This window comes from Asterias amurensis, chromosome 16 (genome assembly GCF_032118995.1).
Source record: "Asterias amurensis chromosome 16, ASM3211899v1".
NCBI lineage: Eukaryota > Metazoa > Echinodermata > Asteroidea > Forcipulatida > Asteriidae > Asterias > Asterias amurensis.
Window position 1 is genome coordinate 5,147,245 of NC_092663.1, and position 12,627 is coordinate 5,159,871.

General features: G+C 43.4%; 50 non-coding genes across 50 annotated transcripts; all 50 read left to right on the plus strand.

Moving 5' to 3' along the window:
* The first annotated feature begins 358 nt into the window (after positions 1 to 358).
* Trnad-guc (transfer RNA aspartic acid (anticodon GUC)) lies at positions 359 to 430 on the plus strand. The gene has a single exon. It is a non-coding gene; the product is annotated as a tRNA-Asp (tRNA).
* A 383-nt stretch (positions 431 to 813) lies between these two features.
* Positions 814 to 885, plus strand: Trnad-guc (transfer RNA aspartic acid (anticodon GUC)). Its single transcript has one exon. It is a non-coding gene; the product is annotated as a tRNA-Asp (tRNA).
* A 79-nt stretch (positions 886 to 964) lies between these two features.
* Trnad-guc (transfer RNA aspartic acid (anticodon GUC)) lies at positions 965 to 1,036 on the plus strand. The gene has a single exon. It is a non-coding gene; the product is annotated as a tRNA-Asp (tRNA).
* An 80-nt stretch (positions 1,037 to 1,116) lies between these two features.
* Positions 1,117 to 1,188, plus strand: Trnad-guc (transfer RNA aspartic acid (anticodon GUC)). Its single transcript has one exon. It is a non-coding gene; the product is annotated as a tRNA-Asp (tRNA).
* Positions 1,189 to 1,419: 231 nt separating this feature from the next.
* Trnad-guc (transfer RNA aspartic acid (anticodon GUC)) lies at positions 1,420 to 1,491 on the plus strand. Its single transcript has one exon. It is a non-coding gene; the product is annotated as a tRNA-Asp (tRNA).
* An 80-nt stretch (positions 1,492 to 1,571) lies between these two features.
* On the plus strand, positions 1,572 to 1,643 carry Trnad-guc (transfer RNA aspartic acid (anticodon GUC)). Its single transcript has one exon. It is a non-coding gene; the product is annotated as a tRNA-Asp (tRNA).
* A 79-nt stretch (positions 1,644 to 1,722) lies between these two features.
* Positions 1,723 to 1,794, plus strand: Trnad-guc (transfer RNA aspartic acid (anticodon GUC)). The gene has a single exon. It is a non-coding gene; the product is annotated as a tRNA-Asp (tRNA).
* An 80-nt stretch (positions 1,795 to 1,874) lies between these two features.
* Positions 1,875 to 1,946, plus strand: Trnad-guc (transfer RNA aspartic acid (anticodon GUC)). The gene has a single exon. It is a non-coding gene; the product is annotated as a tRNA-Asp (tRNA).
* A 230-nt stretch (positions 1,947 to 2,176) lies between these two features.
* Trnad-guc (transfer RNA aspartic acid (anticodon GUC)) lies at positions 2,177 to 2,248 on the plus strand. Its single transcript has one exon. It is a non-coding gene; the product is annotated as a tRNA-Asp (tRNA).
* Positions 2,249 to 2,328: 80 nt separating this feature from the next.
* On the plus strand, positions 2,329 to 2,400 carry Trnad-guc (transfer RNA aspartic acid (anticodon GUC)). The gene has a single exon. It is a non-coding gene; the product is annotated as a tRNA-Asp (tRNA).
* Positions 2,401 to 2,630: 230 nt separating this feature from the next.
* Trnad-guc (transfer RNA aspartic acid (anticodon GUC)) lies at positions 2,631 to 2,702 on the plus strand. Its single transcript has one exon. It is a non-coding gene; the product is annotated as a tRNA-Asp (tRNA).
* Positions 2,703 to 2,782: 80 nt separating this feature from the next.
* On the plus strand, positions 2,783 to 2,854 carry Trnad-guc (transfer RNA aspartic acid (anticodon GUC)). The gene has a single exon. It is a non-coding gene; the product is annotated as a tRNA-Asp (tRNA).
* A 79-nt stretch (positions 2,855 to 2,933) lies between these two features.
* Trnad-guc (transfer RNA aspartic acid (anticodon GUC)) lies at positions 2,934 to 3,005 on the plus strand. The gene has a single exon. It is a non-coding gene; the product is annotated as a tRNA-Asp (tRNA).
* An 80-nt stretch (positions 3,006 to 3,085) lies between these two features.
* Positions 3,086 to 3,157, plus strand: Trnad-guc (transfer RNA aspartic acid (anticodon GUC)). The gene has a single exon. It is a non-coding gene; the product is annotated as a tRNA-Asp (tRNA).
* Positions 3,158 to 3,237: 80 nt separating this feature from the next.
* Positions 3,238 to 3,309, plus strand: Trnad-guc (transfer RNA aspartic acid (anticodon GUC)). Its single transcript has one exon. It is a non-coding gene; the product is annotated as a tRNA-Asp (tRNA).
* A 230-nt stretch (positions 3,310 to 3,539) lies between these two features.
* On the plus strand, positions 3,540 to 3,611 carry Trnad-guc (transfer RNA aspartic acid (anticodon GUC)). The gene has a single exon. It is a non-coding gene; the product is annotated as a tRNA-Asp (tRNA).
* An 80-nt stretch (positions 3,612 to 3,691) lies between these two features.
* Trnad-guc (transfer RNA aspartic acid (anticodon GUC)) lies at positions 3,692 to 3,763 on the plus strand. Its single transcript has one exon. It is a non-coding gene; the product is annotated as a tRNA-Asp (tRNA).
* Positions 3,764 to 4,146: 383 nt separating this feature from the next.
* Positions 4,147 to 4,218, plus strand: Trnad-guc (transfer RNA aspartic acid (anticodon GUC)). The gene has a single exon. It is a non-coding gene; the product is annotated as a tRNA-Asp (tRNA).
* Positions 4,219 to 4,298: 80 nt separating this feature from the next.
* Trnad-guc (transfer RNA aspartic acid (anticodon GUC)) lies at positions 4,299 to 4,370 on the plus strand. The gene has a single exon. It is a non-coding gene; the product is annotated as a tRNA-Asp (tRNA).
* Positions 4,371 to 4,449: 79 nt separating this feature from the next.
* On the plus strand, positions 4,450 to 4,521 carry Trnad-guc (transfer RNA aspartic acid (anticodon GUC)). Its single transcript has one exon. It is a non-coding gene; the product is annotated as a tRNA-Asp (tRNA).
* Positions 4,522 to 4,600: 79 nt separating this feature from the next.
* Trnad-guc (transfer RNA aspartic acid (anticodon GUC)) lies at positions 4,601 to 4,672 on the plus strand. Its single transcript has one exon. It is a non-coding gene; the product is annotated as a tRNA-Asp (tRNA).
* An 80-nt stretch (positions 4,673 to 4,752) lies between these two features.
* Trnad-guc (transfer RNA aspartic acid (anticodon GUC)) lies at positions 4,753 to 4,824 on the plus strand. Its single transcript has one exon. It is a non-coding gene; the product is annotated as a tRNA-Asp (tRNA).
* A 230-nt stretch (positions 4,825 to 5,054) lies between these two features.
* Positions 5,055 to 5,126, plus strand: Trnad-guc (transfer RNA aspartic acid (anticodon GUC)). The gene has a single exon. It is a non-coding gene; the product is annotated as a tRNA-Asp (tRNA).
* A 526-nt stretch (positions 5,127 to 5,652) lies between these two features.
* Trnad-guc (transfer RNA aspartic acid (anticodon GUC)) lies at positions 5,653 to 5,724 on the plus strand. Its single transcript has one exon. It is a non-coding gene; the product is annotated as a tRNA-Asp (tRNA).
* Positions 5,725 to 5,803: 79 nt separating this feature from the next.
* On the plus strand, positions 5,804 to 5,875 carry Trnad-guc (transfer RNA aspartic acid (anticodon GUC)). Its single transcript has one exon. It is a non-coding gene; the product is annotated as a tRNA-Asp (tRNA).
* A 379-nt stretch (positions 5,876 to 6,254) lies between these two features.
* On the plus strand, positions 6,255 to 6,326 carry Trnad-guc (transfer RNA aspartic acid (anticodon GUC)). The gene has a single exon. It is a non-coding gene; the product is annotated as a tRNA-Asp (tRNA).
* Positions 6,327 to 6,405: 79 nt separating this feature from the next.
* Trnad-guc (transfer RNA aspartic acid (anticodon GUC)) lies at positions 6,406 to 6,477 on the plus strand. Its single transcript has one exon. It is a non-coding gene; the product is annotated as a tRNA-Asp (tRNA).
* An 80-nt stretch (positions 6,478 to 6,557) lies between these two features.
* Positions 6,558 to 6,629, plus strand: Trnad-guc (transfer RNA aspartic acid (anticodon GUC)). The gene has a single exon. It is a non-coding gene; the product is annotated as a tRNA-Asp (tRNA).
* A 230-nt stretch (positions 6,630 to 6,859) lies between these two features.
* On the plus strand, positions 6,860 to 6,931 carry Trnad-guc (transfer RNA aspartic acid (anticodon GUC)). Its single transcript has one exon. It is a non-coding gene; the product is annotated as a tRNA-Asp (tRNA).
* Positions 6,932 to 7,011: 80 nt separating this feature from the next.
* On the plus strand, positions 7,012 to 7,083 carry Trnad-guc (transfer RNA aspartic acid (anticodon GUC)). The gene has a single exon. It is a non-coding gene; the product is annotated as a tRNA-Asp (tRNA).
* Positions 7,084 to 7,312: 229 nt separating this feature from the next.
* On the plus strand, positions 7,313 to 7,384 carry Trnad-guc (transfer RNA aspartic acid (anticodon GUC)). Its single transcript has one exon. It is a non-coding gene; the product is annotated as a tRNA-Asp (tRNA).
* A 230-nt stretch (positions 7,385 to 7,614) lies between these two features.
* On the plus strand, positions 7,615 to 7,686 carry Trnad-guc (transfer RNA aspartic acid (anticodon GUC)). The gene has a single exon. It is a non-coding gene; the product is annotated as a tRNA-Asp (tRNA).
* A 379-nt stretch (positions 7,687 to 8,065) lies between these two features.
* Positions 8,066 to 8,137, plus strand: Trnad-guc (transfer RNA aspartic acid (anticodon GUC)). The gene has a single exon. It is a non-coding gene; the product is annotated as a tRNA-Asp (tRNA).
* Positions 8,138 to 8,216: 79 nt separating this feature from the next.
* On the plus strand, positions 8,217 to 8,288 carry Trnad-guc (transfer RNA aspartic acid (anticodon GUC)). Its single transcript has one exon. It is a non-coding gene; the product is annotated as a tRNA-Asp (tRNA).
* An 80-nt stretch (positions 8,289 to 8,368) lies between these two features.
* On the plus strand, positions 8,369 to 8,440 carry Trnad-guc (transfer RNA aspartic acid (anticodon GUC)). The gene has a single exon. It is a non-coding gene; the product is annotated as a tRNA-Asp (tRNA).
* Positions 8,441 to 8,670: 230 nt separating this feature from the next.
* Positions 8,671 to 8,742, plus strand: Trnad-guc (transfer RNA aspartic acid (anticodon GUC)). The gene has a single exon. It is a non-coding gene; the product is annotated as a tRNA-Asp (tRNA).
* An 80-nt stretch (positions 8,743 to 8,822) lies between these two features.
* On the plus strand, positions 8,823 to 8,894 carry Trnad-guc (transfer RNA aspartic acid (anticodon GUC)). Its single transcript has one exon. It is a non-coding gene; the product is annotated as a tRNA-Asp (tRNA).
* Positions 8,895 to 9,123: 229 nt separating this feature from the next.
* Positions 9,124 to 9,195, plus strand: Trnad-guc (transfer RNA aspartic acid (anticodon GUC)). The gene has a single exon. It is a non-coding gene; the product is annotated as a tRNA-Asp (tRNA).
* Positions 9,196 to 9,425: 230 nt separating this feature from the next.
* Trnad-guc (transfer RNA aspartic acid (anticodon GUC)) lies at positions 9,426 to 9,497 on the plus strand. Its single transcript has one exon. It is a non-coding gene; the product is annotated as a tRNA-Asp (tRNA).
* Positions 9,498 to 9,577: 80 nt separating this feature from the next.
* Positions 9,578 to 9,649, plus strand: Trnad-guc (transfer RNA aspartic acid (anticodon GUC)). The gene has a single exon. It is a non-coding gene; the product is annotated as a tRNA-Asp (tRNA).
* Positions 9,650 to 9,881: 232 nt separating this feature from the next.
* Positions 9,882 to 9,953, plus strand: Trnad-guc (transfer RNA aspartic acid (anticodon GUC)). Its single transcript has one exon. It is a non-coding gene; the product is annotated as a tRNA-Asp (tRNA).
* A 232-nt stretch (positions 9,954 to 10,185) lies between these two features.
* Trnad-guc (transfer RNA aspartic acid (anticodon GUC)) lies at positions 10,186 to 10,257 on the plus strand. Its single transcript has one exon. It is a non-coding gene; the product is annotated as a tRNA-Asp (tRNA).
* Positions 10,258 to 10,638: 381 nt separating this feature from the next.
* Trnad-guc (transfer RNA aspartic acid (anticodon GUC)) lies at positions 10,639 to 10,710 on the plus strand. Its single transcript has one exon. It is a non-coding gene; the product is annotated as a tRNA-Asp (tRNA).
* Positions 10,711 to 10,790: 80 nt separating this feature from the next.
* On the plus strand, positions 10,791 to 10,862 carry Trnad-guc (transfer RNA aspartic acid (anticodon GUC)). The gene has a single exon. It is a non-coding gene; the product is annotated as a tRNA-Asp (tRNA).
* A 232-nt stretch (positions 10,863 to 11,094) lies between these two features.
* Trnad-guc (transfer RNA aspartic acid (anticodon GUC)) lies at positions 11,095 to 11,166 on the plus strand. Its single transcript has one exon. It is a non-coding gene; the product is annotated as a tRNA-Asp (tRNA).
* Positions 11,167 to 11,398: 232 nt separating this feature from the next.
* Trnad-guc (transfer RNA aspartic acid (anticodon GUC)) lies at positions 11,399 to 11,470 on the plus strand. The gene has a single exon. It is a non-coding gene; the product is annotated as a tRNA-Asp (tRNA).
* An 80-nt stretch (positions 11,471 to 11,550) lies between these two features.
* On the plus strand, positions 11,551 to 11,622 carry Trnad-guc (transfer RNA aspartic acid (anticodon GUC)). Its single transcript has one exon. It is a non-coding gene; the product is annotated as a tRNA-Asp (tRNA).
* A 381-nt stretch (positions 11,623 to 12,003) lies between these two features.
* On the plus strand, positions 12,004 to 12,075 carry Trnad-guc (transfer RNA aspartic acid (anticodon GUC)). The gene has a single exon. It is a non-coding gene; the product is annotated as a tRNA-Asp (tRNA).
* Positions 12,076 to 12,155: 80 nt separating this feature from the next.
* On the plus strand, positions 12,156 to 12,227 carry Trnad-guc (transfer RNA aspartic acid (anticodon GUC)). The gene has a single exon. It is a non-coding gene; the product is annotated as a tRNA-Asp (tRNA).
* Positions 12,228 to 12,459: 232 nt separating this feature from the next.
* On the plus strand, positions 12,460 to 12,531 carry Trnad-guc (transfer RNA aspartic acid (anticodon GUC)). The gene has a single exon. It is a non-coding gene; the product is annotated as a tRNA-Asp (tRNA).
* Positions 12,532 to 12,627: the final 96 nt, after the last annotated feature.

A 12,627-nucleotide genomic window follows, 5' to 3' on the forward strand; every position in this document is an offset into this window, starting at 1 on the left:
CAAACCATCTATCTGAAGTGTTTTTAGAATAAATCATGACTTTAAACGTCAGTCATCATCGGTAGTATAGTGGTAAGTATCACTGACTGTCACTCAGGAGACCGGGGTTCGATTCCCCGCCGGGGAGTATTTTTTTCTCTAGTTTATTCAACAAACCTTCTAGCTGAAGTGTGCTTAGAATAAACTATGGCTTTAATTGTCAGTCATCCTCGGTAGAATAGTGGTAAGTATCTCTGACTGTCACTCAGGAGACCGGGGTTCGATTCCCCACCGGGGAGTGTATTTTTTGCCTAGTTTATTCAACAAACCTTCTAGCTGAAGTGTGCTTAGAATAAAAAATGGCTTTAATTGTCAGTCATCCTCGGTAGTATAGTGGTAAGTATCTCTGACTGTCACTCAGGAGACCGGGGTTCGATTCCCCGCCGGGGAGTGCATTTTTGCCTAGTTTATTCAACAAACTTTCTAGCTGAAGTGTTTTGAGAATAAACTATGACTTTAAATGTCAGTCATCCTTGGTAGTATACTGGTAAGTATCTCTGACTGTCACTCAGGGGACCGGGGTTCGATTCCCCGCCGGGGAGTGTATTTTTTGCCTAGTTCATTCAACAAACCTTCTAGCTGAAGTGTTCTTAGAATAAACTATGACTTTAAATGTCAGTCATCCTCGGTAGTATACTGGTAAGTATCTCTGACTGTCACTCAGGAGACCGGGGTTCGATTCCCCGCCGGGGAGTGTATTTTTTGCCTAGTTTATTCAACAAACCTTCTAACTGAAGTGGTCTGAGAATAAACTATGACTTTAAATGTCAGTCATCCTCGGTAGTATAGTGGTAAGTATCTCTGACTGTCACTCAGGAGACCGGGGTTCGATTCCCCGCCGGGGAGTGTTTTTTTCTCTAGTTTATTCAACAAACCTTCTAGCTGAAGTGTGCTTAGAATAAACTATGGCTTTAATTATCAGTCATCCTCGGTAGTATAGTGGTAAGTATCTCTGACTGTCACTCAGGAGACCGGGGTTCGATTCCCTGCCGGGGAGTGTATTTTTTGCCTAGTTTATTCAACAAACCTTCTAGCTGAAGTGGTCTGAGAATAAACTATTACTTTAAATGTCAGTCATCCTCGGTAGTATAGTGGTAAGTATCTCTGACTGTCACTCAGGAGACCGGGGTTCGATTCCCCGCCGGGGAGTGCATTTTTGCCTAGTTTATTCAACAAACTTTCTAGCTGAAGTGTTTTGAGAATAAACTATGACTTTAAATGTCAGTCATCCTCGGTAGTATACTGGTAAGTATCTCTGACTGTCACTCAGGGGACCGGGGTTCGATTCCCCGCCGGGGAGTGTATTTTTTGCCTAGTTCATTCAACAAACCTTCTAGCTGAAGTGTTTTGAGAATAAACTATGACTTTAAATGTCAGTCATCCTCGGTAGTATACTGGTAAGTACCTCTGACTGTCACTCAGGAGACCGGGGTTCGATTCCCCGCCGGGGAGTGTATTTTTTGCCTAGTTTATTCAACAAACCTTCTAACTGAAGTGGTCTGAGAATAAACTATGACTTTAAATGTCAGTCATCCTCGGTAGTATAGTGGTAAGTATCTCTGACTGTCACTCAGGAGACCGGGGTTCGATTCCCCGCCGGGGAGTGTGTTTTTCTCTAGTTTATTCAACAAACCTTCTAGCTGAAGTGTGCTTAGAATAAACTATGGCTTTAATTGTCATTCATCCTCGGTAGTATAGTGGTAAGTATCTCTGACTGTCACTCAGGAGACCGGGGTTCGATTCCCTGCCGGGGAGTGTATTTTTTGCCTAGTTTATTCAACAAACCTTCTAGCTGAAGTGGTCTGAGAATAAACTATGACTTTAAATGTCAGTCATCCTCGGTAGTATAGTGGTAAGTATCTCTGACTGTCACTCAGGAGACCGGGGTTCGATTCCCCGCCGGGGAGTGTTTTTTTGCCTAGTTTATTCAACAAACCTTCTAGCTGAAGTATTCTTAGAATAAACTATGGCTTTAATTGTCAGTCATCCCCGGTAGTATAGTGGTAAGTATCTCTGACTGTCACTCAGGAGACCGGTGTTCGATTCCCTGCCGGGGAGTGTTTTTTTCTCTAGTTTATTCAACAAACCTTCTAGCTGAAGTGTGCTTAGAATAAACTATGGCTTTAATTGTCAGTCATCCTCGGTAGTATAGTGGTAAGTATCTCTGACTGTCACTCAGGAGACCGGGGTTCGATTCCCCGCCGGGGAGTGTATTTTTTGCCTAGTTTATTCAACAAACCTTCTAGCTGAAGTGGTCTGAGAATAAACTATGACTTTAAATGTCAGTCATCCTCGGTAGTATAGTGGTAAGTATCTCTGACTGTCACTCAGGAGACCGGGGTTCGATTCCCCGCCGGGGAGTGTTTTTTTCTCTAGTTTATTCAACAAACCTTCTAGCTGAAGTGGTCTGAGAATAAACTATGACTTTAAATGTCAGTCATCCCCGGTAGTATAGTGGTAAGTATCTCTGACTGTCACTCAGGAGACCGGTGTTCGATTCCTTGCCGGGGAGTGTTTTTTTCTCTAGTTTATTCAACAAACCTTCTAGCTGAAGTGTGCTTAGAATAAACTATGGCTTTAATTGTCAGTCATCCTCGGTAGTATAGTGGTAAGTATCTCTGACTGTCACTCAGGAGACCGGGGTTCGATTCCCCGCCGGGGAGTGTATTTTTTGCCTAGTTTATTCAACAAACCTTCTAGCTGAAGTGGTCTGAGAATAAACTATGACTTTAAATGTCAGTCATCCTCGGTAGTATAGTGGTAAGTATCTCTGACTGTCACTCAGGAGACCGGGGTTCGATTCCCCGCCGGGGAGTGTTTTTTTCTCTAGTTTATTCAACAAACCTTCTAGCTGAAGTGGTCTGAGAATAAACTATGACTTTAAATGTCAGTCATCCTCGGTAGTATAGTGGTAAGTATCTCTGACTGTCACTCAGGAGACCGGGGTTCGATTCCCCGCCGGGGAGTATATTTTTTGCTTAGTTAATTTAACAAACCTTCTAGCTGAAGTATTCTAAGAAAAACCTAGGACTTTAAACGTCAGTCATCCTCGGTAGTATAGTGGTAAGTATCTCTGACTGTCACTCAGGAGACCGGGGTTCGATTCCCCGCCGGGGAGTGTATTTTTTGCCTAGTTTATTCAACAAACCTTCTAGCTGAAGTGGTCTGAGAATAAACTATGACTTTAAATGTCAGTCATCCTCGGTAGTATAGTGGTAAGTATCTCTGACTGTCACTCAGGAGACCGGGGTTCGATTCCCCGCCGGGGAGTGTTTTTTTCTCTAGTTTAGTCAACAAACCTTCTAGCTGAAGTGGTCTGAGAATAAACTATGACTTTAAATGTCAGTCATCCCCGGTAGTATAGTGGTAAGTATCTCTGACTGTCACTCAGGAGACCGGTGTTCGATTCCTTGCCGGGGAGTGGTTTTTTCTCTAGTTTATTCAACAAACCTTCTAGCTGAAGTGTGCTTAGAATAAACTATGGCTTTAATTGTCAGTCATCCTCGGTAGTATAGTGGTAAGTATCTCTGACTGTCACTCAGGAGACCGGGGTTCGATTCCCCGCCGGGGAGTGTATTTTTTGCCTAGTTTATTCAACAAACCTTCTAGCTGAAGTGGTCTGAGAATAAACTATGGCTTTAAATGTCAGTCATCCTCGGTAGTATAGTGGTAAGTATCTCTGACTGTCACTCAGGAGACCGGGGTTCGATTCCCCGCCGGGGAGTGTTTTTTTCTCTAGTTTATTCAACAAACCTTCTAGCTGAAGTGGTCTGAGAATAAACTATGACTTTAAATGTCAGTCATCCTCGGAAGTATAGTGGTAAGTATCTCTGACTGTCACTCAGGAGACCGGGGTTCGATTCCCCGCCGGGGAGTATATTTTTTGCTTAGTTAATTTAACAAACCTTCTAGCTGAAGTATTCTAAGAAAAACCTAGGACTTTAAACGTCAGTCATCCTCGGTAGTATAGTGGTAAGTATCTCTGACTGTCACGTAGGAGACCGGGGTTCGATTCCCCGCCGGGGAGTGTATTATTTGCCTAGTTTATTCAACAAACCTTCTAGCTGAAGTGGTCTGAGAATAAACTATGACTTTAAATGTCAGTCATCCTCGGTAGTATAGTGGTAAGTATCTCTGACTGTCACTCAGGAGACCGGGGTTCGATTCCCCGCCGGGGAGTGTTTTTTTTCTCTAGTTTATTCAACAAACCTTCTAGCTGAAGTGTGCTTAGAATAAACTATGGCTTTAATTGTCAGTCATCCTCGGTAGTATAGTGGTAAGTATCTCTGACTGTCACTCAGGAGACCGGGGTTCGATTCCCCGCCGGGGAGTGCATTTTTGCCTAGTTTATTCAACAAACTTTCTAGCTGAAGTGGTCTGAGAATAAACTATGACTTTAAATGTCAGTCATCCTCGGTAGTATAGTGGTAAGTATCTCTGACTGTCACTCAGGAGACCGGGGTTCGATTCCCCGCCGGGGAGTGTTTTTTTCTCTAGTTTATTCAACAAACCTTCTAGCTGAAGTGTGCTTAGAATAAACTATGGCTTTAATTGTCAGTCATCCTCGGTAGTATAGTGGTAAGTATCTCTGACTGTCACTCAGGAGACCGGGGTTCGATTCCCCGCCGGGGAGTGTATTTTTTGCCTAGTTTATTCAACAAACCTTCTAGCTGAAGTGGTCTGAGAATAAACTATGACTTTAAATGTCAGTCATCCTCGGTAGTATAGTGGTAAGTATCTCTGACTGTCACTCAGGAGACCGGGGTTCGATTCCCCGCCGGGGAGTGTTTTTTTGCCTAGTTTATTCAACAAACCTTCTAGCTGAAGTATTCTTAGAATAAACTATGGCTTTAATTGTCAGTCATCCCCGGTAGTATAGTGGTAAGTATCTCTGACTGTCACTCAGGAGACCGGTGTTCGATTCCCTGCCGGGGAGTGTTTTTTTCTCTAGTTTATTCAACAAACCTTCTAGCTGAAGTGTGCTTAGAATAAACTATGGCTTTAATTGTCAGTCATCCTCGGTAGTATAGTGGTAAGTATCTCTGACTGTCACTCAGGAGACCGGGGTTCGATTCCCCGCCGGGGAGTGTATTTTTTGCCTAGTTTATTCAACAAACCTTCTAGCTGAAGTGGTCTGAGAATAAACTATGACTTTAAATGTCAGTCATCCTCGGTAGTATAGTGGTAAGTATCTCTGACTGTCACTCAGGAGACCGGGGTTCGATTCCCCGCCGGGCAGTGTTTTTTTCTCTAGTTTATTCAACAAACCTTCTAGCTGAAGTGGTCTGAGAATAAACTATGACTTTAAATGTCAGTCATCCCCGGTAGTATAGTGGTAAGTATCTCTGACTGTCACTCAGGAGACCGGTGTTCGATTCCCTGCCGGGGAGTGTTTTTTTCTCTAGTTTATTCAACAAACCTTCTTGCTGAAGTGTGCTTAGAATAAACTATGGCTTTAATTGTCAGTCATCCTCGGTAGTATAGTGGTAAGTATCTCTGACTGTCACTCAGGAGACCGGTGTTCGATTCCCTGCCGGGGAGTGTATTAGTTTATTCAACAAACCTTCTAGCTGAAGTGGTCTGAGAATAAACTATGACTTTAAATGTCAGTCATCCTCGGTAGTATAGTGGTAAGTATCTCTGACTGTCACTCAGGAGACCGGGGTTCGATTCCCCGCCGGGGAGTGTATTTTTCTCTAGTTTATTCAACAAACCTTCTAGCTGAAGTGGTCTGAGAATAAACTATGACTTTAAATGTCAGTCATCCTCGGTAGTATAGTGGTAAGTATCTCTGACTGTCACTCAGGAGACCGGGGTTCGATTCCCCGCCGGGGAGTATATTTTTTGCTTAGTTAATTTAACAAACCTTCTAGCTGAAGTATTCTAAGAAAAACCTATGACTTTAAACGTCAGTCATCCTCGGTAGTATAGTGGTATCTCTGACTGTCACTCAGGAGACCGGGGTTCGATTCCCCGCCGGGGAGTGTATTATTTGCCTAGTTTATTCAACAAACCTTCTAGCTGAAGTGGTCTGAGAATAAACTATGACTTTAAATGTCAGTCATCCTCGGTAGTATACTGGTAAGTATCTCTGACTGTCACTCAGGAGACCGGGGTTCGATTCCCCGCCGGGAGTGTATTTTTTGCCTAGTATATTCAACAAACCTTCTAGCTGAAGTGGTCTGAGAATAAACTATGACTTTAAATGTCAGTCATCCTCGGTAGTATAGTGGTAAGTATCTCTGACTGTCACTCAGGAGACCGGGGTTCGATTCCCCGCCGGGGAGTGTTTTTTTCTCTAGTTTATTCAACAAACCTTCTAGCTGAAGTGTGCTTAGAATAAACTATGGCTTTAATTGTCAGTCATCCTCGGTAGTATAGTGGTAAGTATCTCTGACTGTCACTCAGGAGACCGGGGTTCGATTCCCCGCCGGGGAGTGTATTTTTTGCCTAGTTTATTCAACAAACCTTCTAGCTGAAGTGGTCTGAGAATAAACTATGACTTTAAATGTCAGTCATCCTCGGTAGTATAGTGGTAAGTATCTCTGACTGTCACTCAGGAGACCGGGGTTCGATTCCCCGCCGGGGAGTGTTTTTTTGCCTAGTTTATTCAACAAACCTTCTAGCTGAAGTATTCTTAGAATAAACTATGGCTTTAATTGTCAGTCATCCCCGGTAGTATAGTGGTAAGTATCTCTGACTGTCACTCAGGAGACCGGTGTTCGATTCCCTGCCGGGGAGTGTTTTTTTCTCTAGTTTATTCAACAAACCTTCTAGCTGAAGTGTGCTTAGAATAAACTATGGCTTTAATTGTCAGTCATCCTCGGTAGTATAGTGGTAAGTATCTCTGACTGTCACTCAGGAGACCGGGGTTCGATTCCCCGCCGGGGAGTGTATTTTTTGCCTAGTTTATTCAACAAACCTTCTAGCTGAAGTGGTCTGAGAATAAACTATGACTTTAAATGTCAGTCATCCTCGGTAGTATAGTGGTAAGTATCTCTGACTGTCACTCAGGAGACCGGGGTTCGATTCCCCGCCGGGGACTGTTTTTTCTCTAGTTTATTCAACAAACCTTCTAGCTGAAGTGGTCTGAGAATAAACTATGACTTTAAATGTCAGTCATCCCCGGTAGTATAGTGGTAAGTATCTCTGACTGTCACTCAGGAGACCGGTGTTCGATTCCCTGCCGGGGAGTGTTTTTTTCTCTAGTTTATTCAACAAACCTTCTAGCTGAAGTGTGCTTAGAATAAACTATGGCTTTAATTGTCAGTCATCCTCGGTAGTATAGTGGTAAGTATCTCTGACTGTCACTCAGGAGACCGGGGTTCGATTCCCCGCCGGGGAGTGCATTTTTGCCTAGTTTATTCAACAAACTTTCTAGCTGAAGTGTTTTGAGAATAAACTATGACTTTAAATGTCAGTCATCCTCGGTAGTATACTGGTAAGTATCTCTGACTGTCACTCAGGAGACCGGGGTTCGTTTCCCCGCCGGGGAGTGTATTTTTCTCTAGTTTATTCAACAAACCTTCTAGCTGAAGTGTTTTTAGAATGAACTTTGAATTTAAATGTCAGTCATCCTCGGTAGTATAGTGGTAAGTATCTCTGACTGTCACTCAGGAGACCGGGGTTCGATTCCCCGCCGGGGAGTATATTTTTTGCTTAGTTAATTTAACAAACCTTCTAGCTGAAGTATTCTAAGAAAAACCTATGACTTTAAACGTCAGTCATCCTCGGTAGTATAGTGGTATCTCTGACTGTCACTCAGGAGACCGGGGTTCGATTCCCCGCCGGGGAGTGTATTATTTGCCTAGTTTATTCAACAAACCTTCTAGCTGAAGTGGTCTGAGAATAAACTATGACTTTAAATGTCAGTCATCCTCGGTAGTATACTGGTAAGTATCTCTGACTGTCACTCAGGAGACCGGGGTTCGATTCCCCGCCGGGAGTGTATTTTTTGCCTAGTATATTCAACAAACCTTCTAGCTGAAGTGGTCTGAGAATAAACTATGACTTTAAATGTCAGTCATCCTCGGTAGTATAGTGGTAAGTATCTCTGACTGTCACTCAGGAGACCGGGGTTCGATTCCCCGCCGGGGAGTTTTTTTTTCTCTAGTTTATTCAACAAACCTTCTAGCTGAAGTGTGCTTAGAATAAACTATGGCTTTAATTGTCAGTCATCCTCGGTAGTATAGTGGTAAGTATCTCTGACTGTCACTCAGGAGACCGGGGTTCGATTCCCCGCCGGGGAGTGTATTTTTTGCCTAGTTTATTCAACAAACCTTCTAGCTGAAGTGGTCTGAGAATAAACTATGACTTTAAATGTCAGTCATCCTCGGTAGTATAGTGGTAAGTATCTCTGACTGTCACTCAGGAGACCGGGGTTCGATTCCCCGCCGGGGAGTGTTTTTTTGCCTAGTTTATTCAACAAACCTTCTAGCTGAAGTATTCTTAGAATAAACTATGGCTTTAATTGTCAGTCATCCCCGGTAGTATAGTGGTAAGTATCTCTGACTGTCACTCAGGAGACAGGTGTTCGATTCCCTGCCGGGGAGTGTTTTTTTCTCTAGTTTATTCAACAAACCTTCTAGCTGAAGTGTGCTTAGAATAAACTATGGCTTTAATTGTCAGTCATCCTCGGTAGTATAGTGGTAAGTATCTCTGACTGTCACTCAGGAGACCGGGGTTCGATTCCCCGCCGGGGAGTGTATTTTTTGCCTAGTTTATTCAACAAACCTTCTAGCTGAAGTGGTCTGAGAATAAACTATGACTTTAAATGTCAGTCATCCTCGGTAGTATAGTGGTAAGTATCTCTGACTGTCACTCAGGAGACCGGGGTTCGATTCCCCGCCGGGGACTGTTTTTTCTCTAGTTTATTCAACAAACCTTCTAGCTGAAGTGGTCTGAGAATAAACTATGACTTTAAATGTCAGTCATCCCCGGTAGTATAGTGGTATGTATCTCTGACTGTCACTCAGGAGACCGGTGTTCGATTCCCTGCCGGGGAGTGTTTTTTTCTCTAGTTTATTCAACAAACCTTCTAGCTGAAGTGTGCTTAGAATAAACTATGGCTTTAATTGTCAGTCATCCTCGGTAGTATAGTGGTAAGTATCTCTGACTGTCACTCAGGAGACCGGGGTTCGATTCCCCGCCGGGGAGTGCATTTTTGCCTAGTTTATTCAACAAACTTTCTAGCTGAAGTGTTTTGAGAATAAACTATGACTTTAAATGTCAGTCATCCTCGGTAGTATACTGGTAAGTATCTCTGACTGTCACTCAGGAGACCGGGGTTCGTTTCCCCGCCGGGGAGTGTATTTTTCTCTAGTTTATTCAACAAACCTTCTAGCTGAAGTGGTCTGAGAATAAACTATGACTTTAAATGTCAGTCATCCTCGGTAGTATAGTGGTAAGTATCTCTGACTGTCACTCAGGAGACCGGGGTTCGATTCCCCGCCGGGGAGTATATTTTTTGCTTAGTTAATTTAACAAACCTTCTGGCTGAAGTATTCTAAGAAAAACCTAGGACTTTAAACGTCAGTCATCCTCGGTAGTATAGTGGTAAGTATCTCTGACTGTCACTCAGGAGACCGGGGTTCGATTCCCCGCCGGGGAGTGTATTATTTGCCTAGTTTATTCAACAAACCTTCTAGCTGAAGTGGTCTGAGAATAAACTATGACTTTAAATGTCAGTCATCCTCAATAGTATAGTGGTAAGTATCTCTGACTGTCACTCAGGAGACCGGGGTTCGATTCCCCGCCGGGGTGTGTTTTTTTTCTCTAGTTTATTCAACAAACCTTCTAGCTGAAGTGTGCTTAGAATAAACTATGGCTTTAATTGTCAGTCATCCTCGGTAGTATAGTGGTAAGTATCTCTGACTGTCACTCAGGAGACCGGGGTTCGATTCCCCGCCGGGGAGTGTATTTTTTGCCTAGTTTATTCAACAAACCTTCTAGCTGAAGTGTTTTTAGAATGAACTTTGAATTTAAATGTCAGTCATCCTCGGTACTATAGTGGTAAGTATCTCTGACTGTCACTCAGGAGACCGGGGTTCGATTCCCCGCCGGGGAGTGTATTTTTTGCCTATTTCATTCAACAAACCTTCTAGCTGAAGTGTTCTTAGAATCAACTATGACTTTAAATGTCAGTCATCCTCGGTAGTATAGTGGTAAGTATCTCTGACTGTCACTCAGGAGACCGGGGTTCGATTCCCCGCCGGGGAGTGCATTTTTGCCTAGTTTATTCAACAAACCTTCTAGCTGAAGTGTTCTGAGAATAAACTATGACTTTAAATGTCAGTCATCCTCGGTTGTGTAGTGGTAAGTATCTCTGACTGTCACTCAGGAGACCGGGGTTCGATTCCCCGCCGGGGAGTGTCTTTTTGCCTAGTTCATTCAACAAACCTTCTAGCTGAAGTATTCTTAGAAAAAACTATGGCTTTAATCGTCAGTCATCCTCGGTAGTATAGTGGTAAGTATCTCTGACTGTCACTCAGGAGACCGGGGTTCGTTTCCCCGCCGGGGAGTGTATTTTTCTCTAGTTTATTCAACAAACCTTCTAGCTGAAGTGGTCTGAGAATAAACTATGACTTTAAATGTCAGTCATCCTCGGTAGTATAGTGGTAAGTATCTCTGACTGTCACTCAGGAGACCGGGGTTCGATTCCCCGCCGGGGAGTATATTTTTTGCTTAGTTAATTTAACAAACCTTCTGGCTGAAGTATTCTAAGAAAAACCTAGGACTTTAAACGTCAGTCATCCTCGGTAGTATAGTGGTAAGTATCTCTGACTGTCACTCAGGAGACCGGGGTTCGATTCCCCGCCGGGGAGTGTAATATTTGCCTAGTTTATTCAACAAACCTTCTAGCTGAAGTGGTCTGAGAATAAACTATGACTTTAAATGTCAGTCATCCTCGGTAGTATAGTGGTAAGTATCTCTGACTGTCACTCAGGAGACCGGGGTTCGATTCCCCGCCGGGGTGTGTTTTTTTTCTCTAGTTTATTCAACAAACCTTCTAGCTGAAGTGTGCTTAGAATAAACTATGGCTTTAATTGTCAGTCATCCTCGGTAGTATAGTGGTAAGTATCTCTGACTGTCACTCAGGAGACCGGGGTTCGATTCCCCGCCGGGGAGTGTATTTTTTGCCGAGTTTATTCAACAAACCTTCTAGCTGAAGTGTTTTTAGAATGAACTTTGAATTTAAATGTCAGTCATCCTCGGTACTATAGTGGTAAGTATCTCTGACTGTCACTCAGGAGACCGGGGTTCGATTCCCCGCCGGGGAGTGTATTTTTTGCCTATTTCATTCAACAAACCTTCTAGCTGAAGTGTTCTTAGAATCAACTATGACTTTAAATGTCAGTCATCCTCGGTAGTATAGTGGTAAGTATCTCTGACTGTCACTCAGGAGACCGGGGTTCGATTCCCCGCCGGGGAGTGTATTTTTTGCCTATTTCATTCAACAAACCTTCTAGCTGAAGTGTTCTTAGAATCAACTATGACTTTAAATGTCAGTCATCCTCGGTAGTATAGTGGTAAGTATCTCTGACTGTCACTCAGGAGACCGGGGTTCGATTCCCCGCCGGGGAGTGCATTTTTGCCTAGTTTATTCAACAAACCTTCTAGCTGAAGTGTTCTGAGAATAAACTATGACTTTAAATGTCAGTCATCCTCGGTTGTGTAGTGGTAAGTATCTCTGACTGTCACTCAGGAGACCGGGGTTCGATTCCCCGCCGGGGAGTGTCTTTTTGCCTAGTTCATTCAACAAACCTTCTAGCTGAAGTATTCTTAGAAAAAACTATGGCTTTAATCGTCAGTCATCCTCGGTAGTATAGTGGTAAGTATCTCTGACTGTCACTCAGGAGACCGGGGTTCGTTTCCCCGCCGGGGAGTGTATTTTTCTCTAGTTTATTCAACAAACCTTCTAGCTGAAGTGGTCTGAGAATAAACTATGACTTTAAATGTCAGTCATCCTCGGTAGTATAGTGGTAAGTATCTCTGACTGTCACTCAGGAGACCGGGGTTCGATTCCCCGCCGGGGAGTATATTTTTTGCTTAGTTAATTTAACAAACCTTCTGGCTGAAGTATTCTAAGAAAAACCTAGGACTTTAAACGTCAGTCATCCTCGGTAGTATAGTGGTAAGTATCTCTGACTGTCACTCAGGAGACCGGGGTTCGATTCCCCGCCGGGGAGTGTATTATTTGCCTAGTTTATTCAACAAACCTTCTAGCTGAAGTGTGCTTAGAATAAACTATGGCTTTAAATGTCAGTCATCCTCGGTAGTATAGTGGTAAGTATCTCTGACTGTCACTCAGGAGACCGGGGTTCGATTCCCCACCGGGGTGTGTTTTTTTTCTCTAGTTTATTCAACAAACCTTCTAGCTGAAGTGTGCTTAGAATAAACTATGGCTTTAATTGTCAGTCATCCTCGGTAGTATAGTGGTAAGTATCTCTGACTGTCACTCAGGAGACCGGGGTTCGATTCCCCGCCGGGGAGTGTATTTTTTGCCTAGTTTATTCAACAAACCTTCTAGCTGAAGTGTTTTTAGAATGAACTTTGAATTTAAATGTCAGTCATCCTCGGTACTATAGT